General features: G+C 35.3%; 1 protein-coding gene across 2 annotated transcripts in view; it reads right to left on the bottom strand.

Moving 5' to 3' along the window:
• The window catches only part of LOC119078566 (monocarboxylate transporter 2), a 116,257-nt gene extending 99,834 nt beyond the window's left edge, over positions 1-16,423 (bottom strand). Inside the window, exon 1 of one of the 2 annotated variants that reach the window (XM_037186137.1) lies at positions 15,742-16,423. The gene's annotated coding sequence lies outside the window, so the exon portion shown is untranslated. The remainder of the gene's footprint in view (positions 1-15,741) is intronic. The other variant, XM_037186139.1, reaches the window with a different exon arrangement.
• Between the last annotated feature and the right edge of the window lie 1,433 nt (positions 16,424-17,856).

Below are 17,856 nucleotides of genomic sequence, written 5' to 3'. Positions count from 1 at the left end.
TCTGCCATCAGTACAACAAATCGTAATCTCACTGATTCAATAGATCGGCAATGCTCAAAATTGTTCCAGTCAATATGAGGGATTCTTTTGAAAATCCACCTATGAAAATCGGACCCATTTCATCTGGGATGGATATATACATGGTTTGAAAGGTCTTTGCCAGTAGACATCAAAACAGGCATCACACGGTCTCGAGCCACATCTGGTTGCTGGTGGAAGATCTCCGAAGTTGAAAAAATAGTGTTTTTTATCCGAATTTTTTGGCCGTCATAAACGATCGTTCCGGGTGAGAGTGGGCTCGTTGGAAAGCTGAGCTTAAGTACTTTCGGGTCATGCCTAGCTTGATTAGATTCATTGATATATGCTTGCAAAAATTTGCAAGAAATTTTTTTCAAAATCTGTGTGAACTCTAGACAGGATTGGGCTGGTACTGATTTTTGCAAGCATATATCAATGAATCTAATCAAGCATGACCCGAAAGTACTTAAGCTCAGCTTTCCAACGAGCCCACTCTCACCCGGAACGATCATTTATGACGGCCAAAAAATTCGGATAAAAAACACTATTTTTCCAACTTCGGAGATCTTCCACCAGCAACCAGGTGTGGCTCGAGACCGTGTGATGCCTGTTTTGATGTCTACTGGCAAAGACCTTTCAAACCATGTATATATCCATCCCAGACGAAATGGGTCCGAATAACCATCGCGTCCACTTCGGATATATTAATGCAGCAATATGAAATTGTGGCGAAAGCTAGGTTTGACCTGTACTGATCCTAAAACGAATGAAATGAATTAAATCAGGTCAGGTTCAGGTTTCGTAAACTCAGGTTCAGATCAGGTTCGGGTTTGTCCGAACGAATTTGGTGCGAATTTTCAGGCTCACCTGAACCTGAAATGAGAAACTGATTCAAATTAGGTCAGGTTCGTGTTGAATCTGAAATCTTATATTAGCGCTCGGATTAGGTCGGCCTGAACGTGATCAGCTTTAGGTAAAAATAATAACTAACTCAAGTGCGACAAAAGTTTTTATCACATTCGTTTGTATGGTGCAAGAAATCCAATCGATGATGTCTTAAAAGTAGAGAATTTTGTTCCGGAATTGCAGAAAAAGTTCTGTTTGTCGTTGATGGCAAGTTTGTTATCAAAGGAAAGAGATTAAGAGGAAAAATAAATTTCAAAAGTTTAACTTGTCGTCATCGTCGTTGCAGAAACTGTGCTATATGGGTGGAACTCAGTCATTCAATTTTTATAAATTTAACGATTGAGGGAAATAAAAATAAAAATTGTGATTTTCTAACGACGACGTCGTTGGTTTCTGAAAAATGTTTAAAAACGAATCGAACTAAAAACGAAAATTAATATCGAAAATATCGTTCAGACCAGCGGTCTTTGTCTTTGAAAGCATTTTTACCGCAACAAAATATCCAATATTCTAGAAAATATTTTGTAATAATTTTCGTTACCGCGCTATGTTAAAAATGAAATGTTGTTACATAGGTAGTTCGTATATTGAATAGGGTAAAACTACCAAATACGAACACCTACTGAAATACGAGGCATCTATTGTCTTTTAATTCCATCGTTCGACCGAACAAAATAGAAGACAAATATAGGGTACAAACAACAGTATGAGTTCGTATTTGGTAGTTCTATCCTATGTTCTCGGGACATGAAATATTTTTTTTATCACACAGCTCTAAACCTATATTTTATGGAAACATTACATATTACACCGATGCAAGTAATAGAAAAGTTTTCCTTTTTATACAACATATTTTTAGTGTGATGCAGGGTGATCATATCCATGCCAACCGACCATTACTACCGGCTGTGTAAAAGACTGTGCCATACAGATTAAGTACGGTTGAATGTTTACCATGGGTGATTTTTCGGGTGTATTTTTTTTATCTTAATAGGTCACGAAACACCTTTGGAATTGGAAATGTTTGTAAGATTTTCATTCATAAAGCTTGTGTAGGTTTTGATAAGCAAAGAAATTCAATTAGGTGCTACGTAGCCGGGGGATATGAATTTCAATTTCCAACATTGATTTATGATTATGCATTGATCGGTGTCACATTAAATAAATGGAGTGCTGTAGGCTGTGTAGTATGAAGGTAACTCGCATAAATCGTATCGATTTGGGCACATTGCATTCTATTTATATCTGTGGTTCTATAGAAAAATTGGCTAGATATACTGTTAGCGAAAATGTATTCTTAACTGTTTCACTGATAGACCGAGAGCCCGTGTACATTTCAGTCGCTCATAAAACCACCGTTTGAAATTCAGTATTATTTCTATTCAGAACACGAACCAAAATATTTTACTAACCCTCGTTGGGTCCCTCCAAGGGTGAAAAAAAAGTTTTGTTAACCCAGACTGCAACGTTATGTGGAATTTTCATTTCTTCGTTTGCTTGCTTAGAAACCTCAATGACAGCTTCTGACAGCCGATAACAGGTTCAGTCTGAACAACCAGCTTAACGTGACTGCCTAATCACGCCGTGAAGTATGCTCTTTGAGGAAAGATATATTCTCAATTGACATCTCGCATCTCGCCTAAATGTAGGCTAGGAAATATATCCGCTAGAAAAATTCCATTTGGAATTGTGCAACATGGGAATCGAACCTGGATCATTTTGGTGGAAGGCTTGTAGGTAACTACAGGCCCTTACCGTCGTTATGCACGAAGAAGTGAAAATTGTAGTGATGTATTAAAGGTTGTATTAGGTTGTAGGTGGACTGAAACAGGACAGGAAATACTGTCTCGATTTGATGCCAGCGGATTATTCTGTCAGTTAACATGGCTGCATATTTTTTTTATTACAAGGGAGCATACGTGACATGTGGAGGATTCAAATAAAAAATCGAAGTCCTGCCATGACCTGTGAGAAGAACTCTATTTTATCTAAGCATTTTTAATTCTATTTTCTTCTCGTCTCTTTTCCGTTCTCATTTCTATTTAAAAGTTGCTCAGCTCTATCGACGTTACCATAATGAAACCCGTCAACAATAAGTGATCGATCACTTTTGTCTGCCATAACTGGTGCCTTTTCGGTGTTTTCTATTCCATTTACAGAAAAACACGACGGACAATTTTTAAAATGGAAAATTTTACACAACGACAGTTAAACAGACATTTACCCTTTTCGTTATAGCCGCAAAGAATGGTTATGGTTGTTGTACAAGGATATAAAGGTTTTGTTAACCCAGAATTCATTCAGTCATTAAGTCCGAATAATTGATTCTACTTTTGCGCTAATCCGAGGGGAAATCATATTATCAGCACACACACACACACATTTGTAACAAAGCGAATTTTTTGTTGTTGTTTTTCGATTATTTTTCAATGAGGAAAACATTGAGCTCAAAGGACTGAAAGCTATGAAAATTGAATTTTTATGTAATGTATGTGCTCCAAATGCATTATGATACGTAGAAACATCGAGGAAAAACCAATAGGAATATTCTCGGGAATATTTAAACGTTCTAAATCTGTAACTTATCGCGTTGTGTTCGAAACAAAATCTTTTACTTCGTTTGTTTTAATTAAATTTTCACTTTATAAGATACCATCACGTTCAGAGCTCATCGTTTGCCTTTTTCGAAGTTGTCGATAACAGATGCCTAGTCGTTTCTATAAAAATGGACTCGTATGTAATATAAGTCAAAAACACTTTTACTGATAATTTGGAGCCATCAGGAACGAAAGCAGAGAAACTCTTTCTTTGCTGGTTTCGTAGTCAACAACAAAAATTTTTGTTCTTGTTTTTAAACCTGTGTAACGCTGCCTTTGCGAATCTGCAGGCATGCTGGTTCTCGGCTAGGCAAGAAAAGTGAAAAGTTCTGCTGATTGCTAGTAATGAAAAATACGGGTGCGAAGGTATCTGCAATTACCTCCAACTACTCACCACTAATTAATACATTTTTGAGTCTCGATACCAATGAGATGTACACTGTACAGCTTCTGTGAGATTCTGATGAGTCCTACCTAACACCTAACATCTGCGTTGACATAAATTCCTTGTCATCATCAGTCTATAAGTTCGACTGCTTCTGTTCAACAAAATTCCATAGCCCGATGGTGAAATTTTTTATTGCTACTGTCGAACGGTCCACATCGAACGGCGATTGTATAGAAAATCAATTCATCAAAATCATCGATCTAATCTTAGCTCCATTATACAATACCAGCATTTGATAGAAAAACAATAATATTATTTCCATGACAGTGAGTCATCGATTTCTCATCAATTTAATGGATTTCATTTCCTTTTCATCAATCGATAGAAGATAAAGGTACAAAAATAATGACGAGAATGTAAATTCTATAGTACATTCAATTCCATGCTCTGTGAAAATTGAATTAAATGAAGTGAGAAATTGTCAAACATTTGTTGTCATTCTCATTGTGATGCTGCCAATTTTTTTTTCCTTTTTGGAGTGTGTGTATGGATGTGTGCCTGATTCATTTATATAAATAACGAAAAAAAGGAATGACTTTTTCTGCGAACGCAATTTCGTTCAATCAAAGTGTTCATTTCGAATGCATGATGAGCCGAAATTTGTGCTCAAATATAAATTGCTGGAAATTGAAACATATTAATATGACTGTGTGCGTTGTGTAGTGTAGTGTAATTCCTTATTTTTATTGATTTCATTGTGTATAAGGATTTGTATTGGCTTATAACAATATTATTCTTCATGTAGAATATACCTTTATGGTGTGCAATAACATGGAGCTTTTGTGCGGTTGAAATGATTAAATCACGATAAAGCGCTTATATGCTTGGGAATGTTGGAGTTTCGTTTGTATGTTGTTCGTTATATGGAAACGAGACATAATCCCATTTTTAAGTTGAGAAAATATTTTGAACGTAAACAGACAGGTGATTTTCGCTTATTCGCGGCAATGTTTTGTACACAATAGAATACACAAACAATCAAACAAACCCCTTCGAAAACGGCTAATCCTTTACTATGCAGTCAAAACAACGTTAAAAAACAAGAGGAGATTGACGCGGCAGGCGCGTTAGCAATAGACTCGCACGTTCCTAAACTACATTTTTCGCAATATTTCCACTCATTTCGTAGTTGAGTGTAATTGCTATTACAATTGCCACAATCGCAGTAGTCCTTATTACATAAATTCAATTACGAAATTTATGGTAAAATTGTGAAATCACATAATAGTCAACTGTCAAATGTCGAACAATGTAGGGTTAGCGGATCATACATTTTAATCAGTCAAGTCGTGACGCTCGTCTAGTTAACATCTCCGCTAAAACATTCTCTCTCAACTATCAACTATTGATAGTTGACTATCAATTTGAGGGAGAATGTTTTAGCGGAGATGTTAACTGGACGAGCGTCATGAATTGACTGATTAAAATGTATGATCCGCTAGCTACTAGATTGTTCGACATTTGATGGTCAACTATTGAAAGTTAACTATCACACCAATTTCGCAATATTTCGCATGATTTCGCAATATTTCCACACATTGCGTAATTGAATTTACTGAATATTTTTACTATTTACTATTTACTATTATTGAATAATTGAACATCTTCGTTGAAGCATATTGCTGGCCACTTTCAGATACTAATATTTGAGTTCTCATCGAAAAGGCTCACCCTCTATCACATATCAGACATACGTGAGAATGGTAGTTGGGCAGAGTGAATTCGATCTGGACTAAAAATCTGAATAGAGTGATGTGTGTCGTTGCGCGAGACGCTGTGACCTATAAAACTTTCAGTTCTGATCGAAAATGCTCACCCTCTATCAATTTACCAGACTCAAGTGATAATTGTAGATGGGCAGAGTCAATTAGATCGGGACCAAAAGTTTGGATAGTTTGAGTGTGTCGCTTCAACCGTCCTTTCATCATATTTTTCTAAAGTAACGACACACGGACAGACAGACGGACGGACGGTCGGACGGACGGACGGACGGACGGACATGGCTCAATCGTCTTATAATATCATACTGATAATAATTGCCCACTACGATATAGGCCGTTTTCGATTATTTCACTTACTTACACGATGGTGGGCAAAACATATAGACTCTCACGATTTACTTCGTATCGTGCGAGTCTAATAAACGACGACACGACATCCGATTAATGAAACAAAAATGTTACAACAAATGAAGTAAAAGATTTTGCATCAAAGTTCTAACGATACGCTTGTCGATTCTTCTTAATTTTCTTAGATAGCTGTTAGCTGTTCTACTTAGGAAACCTGAGCTACGAGACTTAGATACATACATTACGTATCGCCGTTATAGAGGAAGAAGGGTCAAGGATTTTGATGACATAGTGTTACAGGGAGATGTGAGATCGATAGTCGTATTACGTCACAAATGTGTAACTAAGACTTTAAAAAACAGCTTCATTCGACATATATTGTTCTTCGCTGAAGAATCAATTGTTAAAATCGAAAATGTGTTGAAGTCGAAATGAACATTGAACCAATGAAATTCAACGACTACAATTCGCCGTAAGATTTGAACAAAATCGCAATGCTTTTTGCGATAGAAACTTTAATATTTCCTAATTGAAAGAATAGGTTATAACCATTCTGGCTTGATAACGAAGTCAGTGACGCATACATTTTCTAATTGCGCCTCATCTAACTTACAAACTCATATCCTCTAAACCGTTCTTTTAACAACCTTCTTTTAATAACCGCTGAGCTAGTTATCTATGCTACCGAGTAATAAAGGCTTTTCTATCTAAACACATTGATGCGTCTATTGTAGCTAAAAGTATTAAGCCAAAACACCGTATCGGTTTGTGTGCTTTGGAGTGCTTTCGAAACTTTGAACTTCTTTTGGATTGTTAAAGTAAAATATTTCAAAGTTTAACGCTCTTTTCAGATTCTTTTTGTTCATTTGTAACATCTGTTTTTCATGCAAAATATAATCACTTGAAAAACGTTGAACAAAAATAGGAAGTTCTAACTTTGCCGCCGTCGGAAATTCCTATTAATTCTTAATAAAAAACTATTCAAAATATGAACGTAGATGCTATGGGAAGGCCATTTCACCTGCAAATAGTCTTTGTAAAATGAAAAATGCTATTGGCAAGCGCCTGCCAATAGCCTGTGTAAAAAGAAAATGCTATTGGCAGGCGCCTGCGAATAGTCACTTCGAAATATAAAATCTTTTACTTCATTTGTTTTAACATACATTTTGCTATCTTCAGTGAATAATCTTTTGGTTCTAGATGCACCAGTCTTCTGACATTTACCAGTCTGTTCTTTTCAGTCATTAAGGCCAGTTCATGGTCGCATATATCGCAAAAATGTATGCGAGTATGAACTGGCCTTAAAAAAAGTTTGTCAATGAAAGAATAATAGGTGAACGACTAATGGTACTTGTCCGAAGACTGGTGCCGGTGCGCCCACCCTAATGTACGTCCCACTGACTTCTAGCACATCTGACATATTTTGCAATGACTTCTTTGGAAAAAGATTCTCTTAAAATTGTAGTTGTTCATCAAAAGTATAGTTAAATGTATAGCAGGCTCATTGAATACTTAATCCATTGTATACATCTACAACGAAATTCTCAGTAAAATATGTTCTTTAACTTCATTACCATGGTTGTAAAATAGAGATAATGTTCTTTGATCAAATATCAAGTTGCAATGTTGCATAAAATGATGACAAAGACTTACTGCTCATTTGTTTCAAGTGAAACTTGTTATCACTTAATTCCCTTCGTCAAAAGCTTCGTCTTTACTTCCACGAAATTAGTCTAATTCACAAAGAAAATTTTAAGAGGAGGAACGTAGCATGATGCACTTCCGCTTTAAAGTTTTCTTTTTAAATATTTCATTTTACAGCATTACGAAGGATGCAAAAGCCTTTATTTGCTCCAACTGCAAGAAAATATTTTTATGTTATATACATCCCGAGATCGCTGTTATGAGTATATTCCGTTGCACCCATAAGCACATCAACAGCATTATCCATTAGGAATTCTAATTATTAATTAACAACTCAGCATAACCATTCCATTTAATCGTAGTGATAAAATGTTGAATGCATCTCGAAAAGTAACACCTCAAAACTTGGCACATTTCCAAGAAACGCTAGTCTGTGTATCAAGTGCACAGTAAATGAATTGACTACATCAAACGTTGGCTCAATGGCGACTGTCAATTAGCAATCATAAATTCACTACTATTTATTAGCAATATGCGCTGTAGTGATGAAATAGTCTGGCTTAATGGAAAATGAAAATGTGTTTTTAACGGTCACTTAACGGTATATACACTTAATTTCAATATGGGTTATTTGTCTGGCAATATTGTTCCGTTAAAAAAAAAACATAGCTAACGCCGACCCGTACGAAACACCTATTCGTATCAAAAGCCTTTAATGTGAAACTCTTCATTTCTCTTACTTCTTACTTCTTACTCTCTTCTCTGCTGAAAAACTATTCTTCCTTTTAAATCACTTACATTATCCACTCTGTGCCTTGTTATCATATACAATTAAATTGCCGGAGGCAATATAGACAGCCCCGTACGAAGTCAAATTTCATAAATTCCTATTTAAACAGCTATATACCGCTATATTTACCTATATTTCACTGTAAATAAACATTTCACAGAGGAATATGCTATTATATAGTTCTATATGCCTGTATATAGGTCAATATAGCTGTATATAGGTATATATAGATGTCCATATATGGAATCCCTGAAACCCCTCACACTTAACACATTATTTCCATGTTAACAGAAACTCTCTAAGCATCATTTTTCCCACTTTATATCACTTTTAATAAAATCCAATATGGCCGCCGGCAGCCATTTTGTTAGGAAACCGAAAATAGTACCGACGCTTTACATTCGTTAATACCTTTCAAACAAAAAAAATAATCATGAAATTCGGTCAAAATTTACTCGAGATGTTGACAAAATACTCCACGTTCACTGTACGGCCGAGTAGCCAGATAAGAGCTCACTCCAAGAGACCTAGCTCACGCTCCGGAGAACATAATTTCATAAACTTTTTTTTCCCTGATTGGTACGGTCAATACCTATCTAATAAAGCTAAAACGAACGAAATATGTTCAAATTTGGCCGACCTACAAGAAAAAACGGCTTGCCGCCCTGTGCCTGTTTCACACCAAGGGGTCTAACTCACAAGTCGGTCATCCGATTTCCATAAACTTTTTTTTTGTCGATCGGTATTGTAAATATCTTTCATTCGATGTATCATTTACGAGTATAGCGTTTAAATGTCCGGAGATATCTTCGAAAAACCGTAAAGCACTTATTGGGCCCCAGCTCAGGAGGGGTCGATCCAAAATCACTCATCTTCGAACTTAGCCTGTCTTTTGACATTACCAAACGGGAAAAAAAAAGAATTTTCAAAATCGGATGCGTTTTACTCAAGTTATCGTGCAGACAGACAGACGGACGGACGGACGGACAGACGGACATTTTTTTTCTTGCTGATTTGGCATCTCTGGACAACCACAATAGGTTTCCCCTTACTCAGGGAGTCCAATTCGACGTGTTACAAACGTATGCGTAAACCTATAAGACCCCAGTACTTCGTACGGGTCTAAAAACGGTGCTTTCAGCACAGCATATCGATTGTTTTTAATCTATTTTCATTGTGTTGCATCGTGTTGGAAAAGATGTCATTACCAAAGGTCAAAGGAACACTTTTGATACTGTAGAACATGTTCCATGTAGTCTTTACGCCAAACAAAATTCTACGAACACGAACTCTCAATTAATGGGGGAAAAATACAAAAAAAATTACGAGGAAAAACTGTATTCAAAGTGATTTTCTTCTCTCGGTCGTGTCGCAAACTTAATACTGAGTGGCAATTAAAAATTATAAAGTTGATGTAAAAGGTTTGCAAGTAATGTAATTCACGGGACCAGAGTTGTTTGAGTAGCTGTTGAAAACTTTCAGGACTCTTGGTGCTGAAAAAATATGGAAAATTAGTGGGAAGTGCATGCTGCTTCTTTTGTAAACGATTAATTTTACAATTGACAATGCAGTAACGTGTAAAATTTGTTGAAGGTACTATCATAATTTACATGCTGAGTTGGAGGATCCTTCTCCAGTTGGATGCAAATATTTCAGCTCTTAACGTTACATAGAAGCTATTGAATAAGCCCCTGCTTAAATAATCATTTTATGTCATTCTATTACGGAATTGAACTGTTTCTCGCCTCTTTGTGATATTGTAATGAGGAATATTATCACACGCAGGTTTAGAATACAGAAAACTAAATTATCGCACTAGTGCGAAAAGGTTTTTTTTTGCCTGGAAAGACTCCTATATAGACCAAAGTAATTTTATTTTATCTGCTAAAAGTGGGAGTTTCGCCGAAACACTACAACAACAAACCATCATCTCTCCCACAGCCCACCGTTCACACCCTGAAAGACTAAAGTGCAATGGAAATGTTACCGACAATGAAAATCGTCAACAGTTGCCACGTGTTAACGGGCAGCAGCAAAAATACTCTCAATATACTCACTTAACGTCATGCAGGCGTATGTTCAGCGATTCATTAGAAAAATGTAGCAGATTTTAACATCGAACACCTTTGACAGTTACATTTTTCTTATGATTCGTCTAACATGCTCATGAATAAATCTAAGAGTAGCATCGTTATATTAAGAATGCTTTTGCGACAGACTGTTGAGACGTGGCAAGTGTGGGCAATTTTTGTTGATAACCTCGTCTCAAGTTGACATTTTCCGCATCTATTGCACAAAATTTCTATTTAGGCACATGAATAGCTGTTTAAATTCTCAATCCGCTTTTCAATTATAAACACAAAACACCTGACCTTTCTTTTACTTCCCAACCACTCATGTTTCCAGACGTAAAAAACATTAAAATTCGAAACAGATTCAAATTAAATTTCATCAAACAATGAAAACGCGACAGAAAAGTGTCATTCGAATTCGAAAACCATTTTCATCGGTTCAAACAAGTGCGCTTTAATGAATCAATGGAGGCATCCTTATCGGATATTCATCCGTTTCAGTTTTAAACAATAGTGCGAGAAAAATGATGAAATAAAACGGCAACACGACCAATTAAAATCGGCACCATTGTTTGAGTGGTTGGAGTCAGTGGTTTGTTTTGGTTTGAAATTGAAAATTTTGGTAAATTGTTCTAATGAAGAGCATGTAGTAGCAATAAATTAGACTCCACACTGTGAAGTTCTTAGGTTCGTAGTTCAAAACGAGAGAACCAAATCATGTAGCGTATCTACTATCTAGACAACGAAAGTACTGAATATACAATAACACAGAAATAATTAGTGGTGCCTCTCGTCGCCGCTTAACATTTCTCTTCACAGTTAACTAATAGGCAACTTCATGACAAATGACTCTTTTCTATATTTTGACGCCAGTCTATTGGAAAGCACGAAAGGAATAACTCAAAATGAATCGGTACGTAGCCAAAGAAGATGTAGCTGGAAATCTCAAATCTACTACTTCACTCATTTTAACATATATTTCTTCTATAAAAATCAAGACAAGAGTAGAGTCATTCTTTTCATTTCTGTCGATAACAGATACGAACAGATGACTGTTAATTTCTTACTTTCTCTCAAGCTATGTTACCATCCACCCAACAGTGATGTACAGCTGTTTAAAAATTAAAAAAGATTCCAACTAACGCTGAAGATGCTCTCCAGTTTGATTCGAACAAAACGTTATAAAAGTTATTACTTTTCAATTGTGTGAGAAGTTCAAATTTTGGATCAATTAAATGATTTTGGATATTGAAAACCGTGTAATTATTCTGTCGACTATTAAAACATTTTAATGAGATCGTTAAAAAAATCGTTGAAAATGTTTTCCATAATTACAATGTACCTATAAGGTACTTTATGCCACTGGTGGATAATTAAATTTATCAAAATTTTCACCAAATATACAATAACTGGCTTTCGTTCCGTTTAAATCAGTAGGTACAACAACGCACATTCACTCATCATCAGCGTGGCGTGTGAAATGTTATTTTATTCGAAAAGTTAATGAATATACGAAATGAGAACAATGTTTATACGTTACAGGGGGAGGGAGTGTGGGATATAATGTGTGTTTTAACCCCAGTGTGAGATGAAATAAAATAAATTTCAGCTTTTTTCGCCATTCACGGAATCATTAAAATGTACGAACTGTGTGTTGGGGAGGATCTTAACGTTCGTCTGTCAGCTGGGAAAATGATTTTCATAGAATTTTCATGGTACACAAGCTCGTGGGGTAATAAGAAAATGGTGTTCTGTTTTAGCATTTATGTTTAATTGCAATGCTCTGTTGATTTATAGACAAACACACAAAAACACACTACTCACTTCCTTCAAAAGAATCAGTGCAAAATCTACGATGAAATGCTACATTATACCTCTATGCATTAAATATTACGGATTAAAGCCCCATCTCGTTCGCAAATTTGCACAGAGTTAAACTCCTAAAGCATACAATCAAATTGACTAAACTTATTCTTGCACGAAAAGTTTCTTGTGTAGTACACAGTGTACCCTTTTTATGTCAATCACTTTCGTCTTGAACAAATGAAAATATATGTTGTGCATGTGCATGAATAGTGCTGTAGGGTAATTTGTTTAAGAGTAGGTGTGATCGATTCCAATGATAGATTTGTGTATTGAATCTGAAAGGAATACGTTATGTTGTGCTCTTCGGCAATTTCGAAATATTTTATAGAAATCGTTATTATTGTTGAGCTAAGCATTTGTTATCGGCAACGATGACGAAAATAAACTGTGAGCTCTTGCGAGAGTGTTCTCTTATGTATCAAAAGATATAATGAAACTGAAGAAGTAACAGATTTTCCATGAGACATTCACCGTTATTGTAAACAAAAGAAGTAGAAGAATCGTAGTTTGGCTCACCACGGTCCGTTGAGAAATGGTATTTTTGAATTGCATATTTATGCAGACGCACTTCAATCTCTCGTAGATCGAAACAATGATCAACGTCTTTACTTTCCGGTTGATTATCTCACCAATTCAGCTGCCGTACATTTTTCACTTGGAATTAAGTTGAAAAAGGGTTTTTATTTAATTAACTGGCCAGACCACATATTGTACACGGAAAGCACCGAAAAAATGCTTTACTCATTAACAACGGCTCACCACAGTTCGGATCTCGAACCGCTTGGACTTTCACGGGATGATTGAGAGCGGCTGGACGGTGTAACTCTATCGCCTTGGTCGAAGGGCATTAGGACATTATCAGCTTCATATTTGAATACAACAAGCAAAAAGGCAGGCTCAGCAGCTGAACGCGCCTGTAATCACAAACACAGTCACTATACTCAGATTAAAGCATCCAATATTTTCTTCTCGCTGGTCTAGCTTTCGAAACTATAGGACCATGGTGTAAAGAAACGAAACAATTCATTCACAAACTTGGCAATATGCTTATTGAAGAATCGGGTGATATTCGCGCCAAACAAAATTTCTCTGGCCATACAACAGGGGAATGCTGCCAGCAGTCTTGGAACACGCCCATCCAACAATCAGCTAGATGAAGTTTAAAATTAATTACTGATGAAATGAACGACAAAGCAAGCACACGACAGAAAAATGTTATATTGACCATATTTTCATCTGTTACCAAAAACAACAGAAAAAGTAAGCTCTGGTGGATGTCCACTTACGAAAATGTTAAAAATTAATGAAGATTTTGCATCAAAACAAACGAGGTTACAGATCTATTGATTATTTGATGACAATATATGCTTCCTGTTTATACAGATTTAGCTAATATTAAAAGACACCCAGACTTTATTTTCAACATATCTGACTAACAAAATTGGAGTATGAAGTCGATCGTTTAATAAACTTTCAACTGCATGGAATAAAGTTTACCGAAAATAATGTTTGCCTAACAAAATCCGTCAGAACGAACAAAACATTCGTTGCCATCTCATGTACAAGCTACATCTTCATAAGGACACCTTATTTTCCATCCAATATTTTGCATATTATGTCAAGCACAAGCGGCATTTTCCACTTACAACAAATTTTTCTTTCCTCCGCCGAAAAAGGTTATTGGTAATATGCTACTAAGCCGTTGGCAAACATCTCTGATTTATTTATCAAATAGATGAAAATCGAAATCCAGATAATGCTTAGCATATTGAATGAACTTTGAAGATTACATGGTATAACCTAAGTCGGTGTTATATTAATTTTACTTCTTATGTATTCCTCTTCTTATAAAATAAGAAAAAAAAAATCGTTGACTGCATTAGTGAGCCGCCCGTTGTTGAAGGCGCGAACGAGATTTTTTTTTCCTAATTTTTTGCTTTATTGGAAAACTTTATAAGACTCAACAAATTTATGAACTAGAGTCGTCGCTAATTTTAAAGTCTTCCTCTTCTTTAAAACCTCGTCCATTGTCAATTCAAAACTGAAGACATTTTCTTAGAGCTTTTCAAACATGACTGGATCATCAGCACAAACACTAAAACTATCTTCTTTGGCTCAAGCCTAGAACTGGAAGTGAAGTATTTTCTTTGTGTAATCGTTTTATTGAATGTTTCCACTGATTATTTTTGGGGAAACGTTTTCCCGTTTTATCCCAAATTTTCCTACTTTTCCCAACATTTTCGAATATTTAAAGAAAACAAAATCGGGAAAATAAGGAAATTTTTTTAAGAAATTCGCAAAAAAAAGGTCGGAAAATCCGTAGAAAATCTGCTACTTCTTTAGATCTGAAGTATATTCTATAAATTGATGCAAAATCTTTTACTTCATTAGTTTAAACAGACATTTTTGTATATAATATCGGATCAAGCAGCGCTCATCGCTTTATATTTGTCGTCGCTGTGGATAACAGATGTCATATAAATTGTAAAAAAAAATCTATTTTGATTGGTTTCACTTCGGCTTTCACGTCTGCTACCGCTTATCAATCATTGTATTTTATATTTATATGTTTACTTAAAAACCGACCTTATAGCGTTATAACATGCAAGAATACATAAACGTGACAATTCAAAAAACGAAAATTCTAAAGAATTTTTTTTCTAAATTTTCTCCAATCGAAATTCCGTTTTTTCTTATATATTTTTCTTCGTCTTCTACTTGAAATACATACATGTACGACTACCTCGTGCTACATGAATTTCATGTGTAGAAGAAAATCCTTTTATATTAAAAATCAGCTCCATTCTCCATAACATAATGGTAAGATGGTACTATAAAGAAAATATATGGAAATAATATATCGTCGCACAAAGGAGAAGAAGAAGAAATAGACGGGGGAAAAAAATAGGAAACGATATCACCTAAGAAAGGCAACAACGAAGAAAAAAAACCGTTACGTATGTTGAGTTAAAAGCTATACTATCAATTCAGCGGAGCTGCGATGTCGATACAAGGCTGGTTGTTTTTACATTGGAACCAGAGGAATGGAAACAAGAACAAAACAGAGTGGAAAAACAACCGCACATAATTCCTATTCCGGAATACATTAGAGTCGGTAAAGCGAAACTTATTCAAATTTTAAAATTGTAACCGACTCTATCATAAAATGCAAATAATTTTTTTCGGAGTAAACAATTTTATTGGAAAACTTTAAAGTCGTGCGGTCTGGTGTACGTAATATATTTCGAATGATTTCTCATTTCTGTGAGATTTTTGCTGGAAAAATGTTTTCTCAATGGGAAAAATTAAAAAGTTGAAAACAATCACTCACTCACTGCGAAGATAAACGTTGTGAACTTGATGTGGATTTACTCTTGTTTCAGCACTGCTCTTCCCTTTGGTGTATTACGTTCTACTCCAATGACAATTTTTATTTTCACTTTTAACTTGTTGATTTATTCGTTTTTACATTTCAAATCGAAAAATCGTTTGTTGAAAAAAATAAAGTGTTATCGATGATGTGCACACAATGCGGGAATGTCTTGGCTTAATTTTACACAAAAAAAAAAATTAAATTTTCGATTTTCTCATTCGTTTTATCAAAAACAATTATTGAGATATCGACTCACTCATTCAGATGAAAATCACTTAAATTATAACACCAACACCAACCAAATTTACAAATTTACACAAGAAAATCCACACAACAAATCCGTATAATATTCAGCACCGAAATCCTATTTTCTTCGAATTGACAAAGCCACAGCAGCTTTCCATATTCATAGGAAGCTGTACGTGTGTATTGTCATCGAAACGAATTATTTATATTTTTCACCTTTCCCAAACAAAACTCATTTATACTCTATGGAACACACCGACGAGCTGCATAACCAACGACAAACACCACCAGATAAAAAAAAACCTTCATGTAAAACCGCTTGACACCGAGACGTATACAAAATACTGAATACACAAACAGCCGTTTATCTACGCTGGAAAACCATACGGTTTGAATCAACGGACAGAACTGGCGAGAAGTTCACAGATTTCGTTCTGAAGAACAGTTTACTATGAATCTGGTTTTTTTTTTCATTTTCATGTTGTATACACATGAATGTGTTTCACTCGCTGGCTGATGTTGATGTTGAAAGAGACGATTTTCATTCTAGTACAATTTCCCATTTGTTATGAAAATATGGAAAATGAGCATAAAATGACGGATCGAGAGTAAAATGTTTCGCACGCATGAGCAACGCAAAATGGAGATGAAAATCGTCCAGTGGCGTTGGTGTGGGGACGCACATTTTCTTTCCGACTGATTGATGGTAAGAATTTCTTTTTTTTTCGTTGTATGGTTCATTCGAGTAACGTATTCATGGGCAAAAAGGTAGGATGCTCGTTGTTTTTTTTTCGTCATTTGAAATAGAAAAATAACCTCGGAAATAACGTTTAACCGTTTCGTATACACAAATTTAGCTTCTTTTTGTTTTGTTTAGATGTAGGCGCTTAATTACATTATTGTAATGTGCGGTTCACAAAGTGTTTTCACAACACCGAAAGAGGAGAGTCTCTTTTCGTATTTTATGTTAATTCGTCGATTAAAATTTTCACAATGTAATTGCAGAGCTGTTGCTATGTTTTATGCATATTTCTTTGCTTATTAAATAATTTAGAATGTAGACAACAAATGACTGCGGTTCGGTTGGGTTGTAAATATTTTATTGGTTCGCTGTATTCGGATCCATCCTCTGATGACATTAATTTTCATTTTATTTGAATAAAACAAAAAACAATGAATTATAAATATGCATGTGAAGTCAGGGACGAAATTATGCCCAGCCCAGGCAAGTGTTCATATATGGAACACAATACATTTTTATGGTGTAGGTCATTTCTTGTTGAGATTTGTGTTTATTTGGAACGCAGTCATAAGTTTATGGGAAAAAGAGAGTTAACTTTGTGACCGTTATTCAGCGAGTGGAAAAGTTCAACGAATGGTTAACATGTTCGGCACAATGTTTTGAATGCAAAGCCAAAGTTTTCAAACCATTTCCCCTTTGTTAGTTAGTTAAATAAAAAAAAGGCAACTACTGCCATGCCAGTATAAACAAAATGTATGGGAAAAGGTTACAAAATGTAAAAGGAAAATTTATGGCTTACGGTGTAAGGTTGTTTCGGTTCGTTTTTTTTTCTTGCTGATAAGAAATTTCAATTTTTATAACACCAGTCCAGCATTTATAATACGAAATATTAGGTTTTGTCCCACCTTTCGAGCTGAAATAGTTTTTTTAGCAATACTTTCTGTTGGATTAATGATTTTTAGGAGAACTGTAAATTGAACAAAGGAGATCAAAATTGTCCATTGCAGGGTGAAGTAAAGATAACTGTTGAGATTGAATTTGAATATTAATTTGCTGGACCACCTATTTTTACCGTAACATATCGC

Source organism: Bradysia coprophila, unplaced genomic scaffold, assembly GCF_014529535.1.
Source record: "Bradysia coprophila strain Holo2 unplaced genomic scaffold, BU_Bcop_v1 contig_297, whole genome shotgun sequence".
Classification (NCBI taxonomy): Eukaryota; Metazoa; Arthropoda; class Insecta; order Diptera; family Sciaridae; genus Bradysia; species Bradysia coprophila.
Note: the sequence above shows the minus strand (reverse complement) of the source record. Positions and strands in the feature narration are given on the sequence as shown.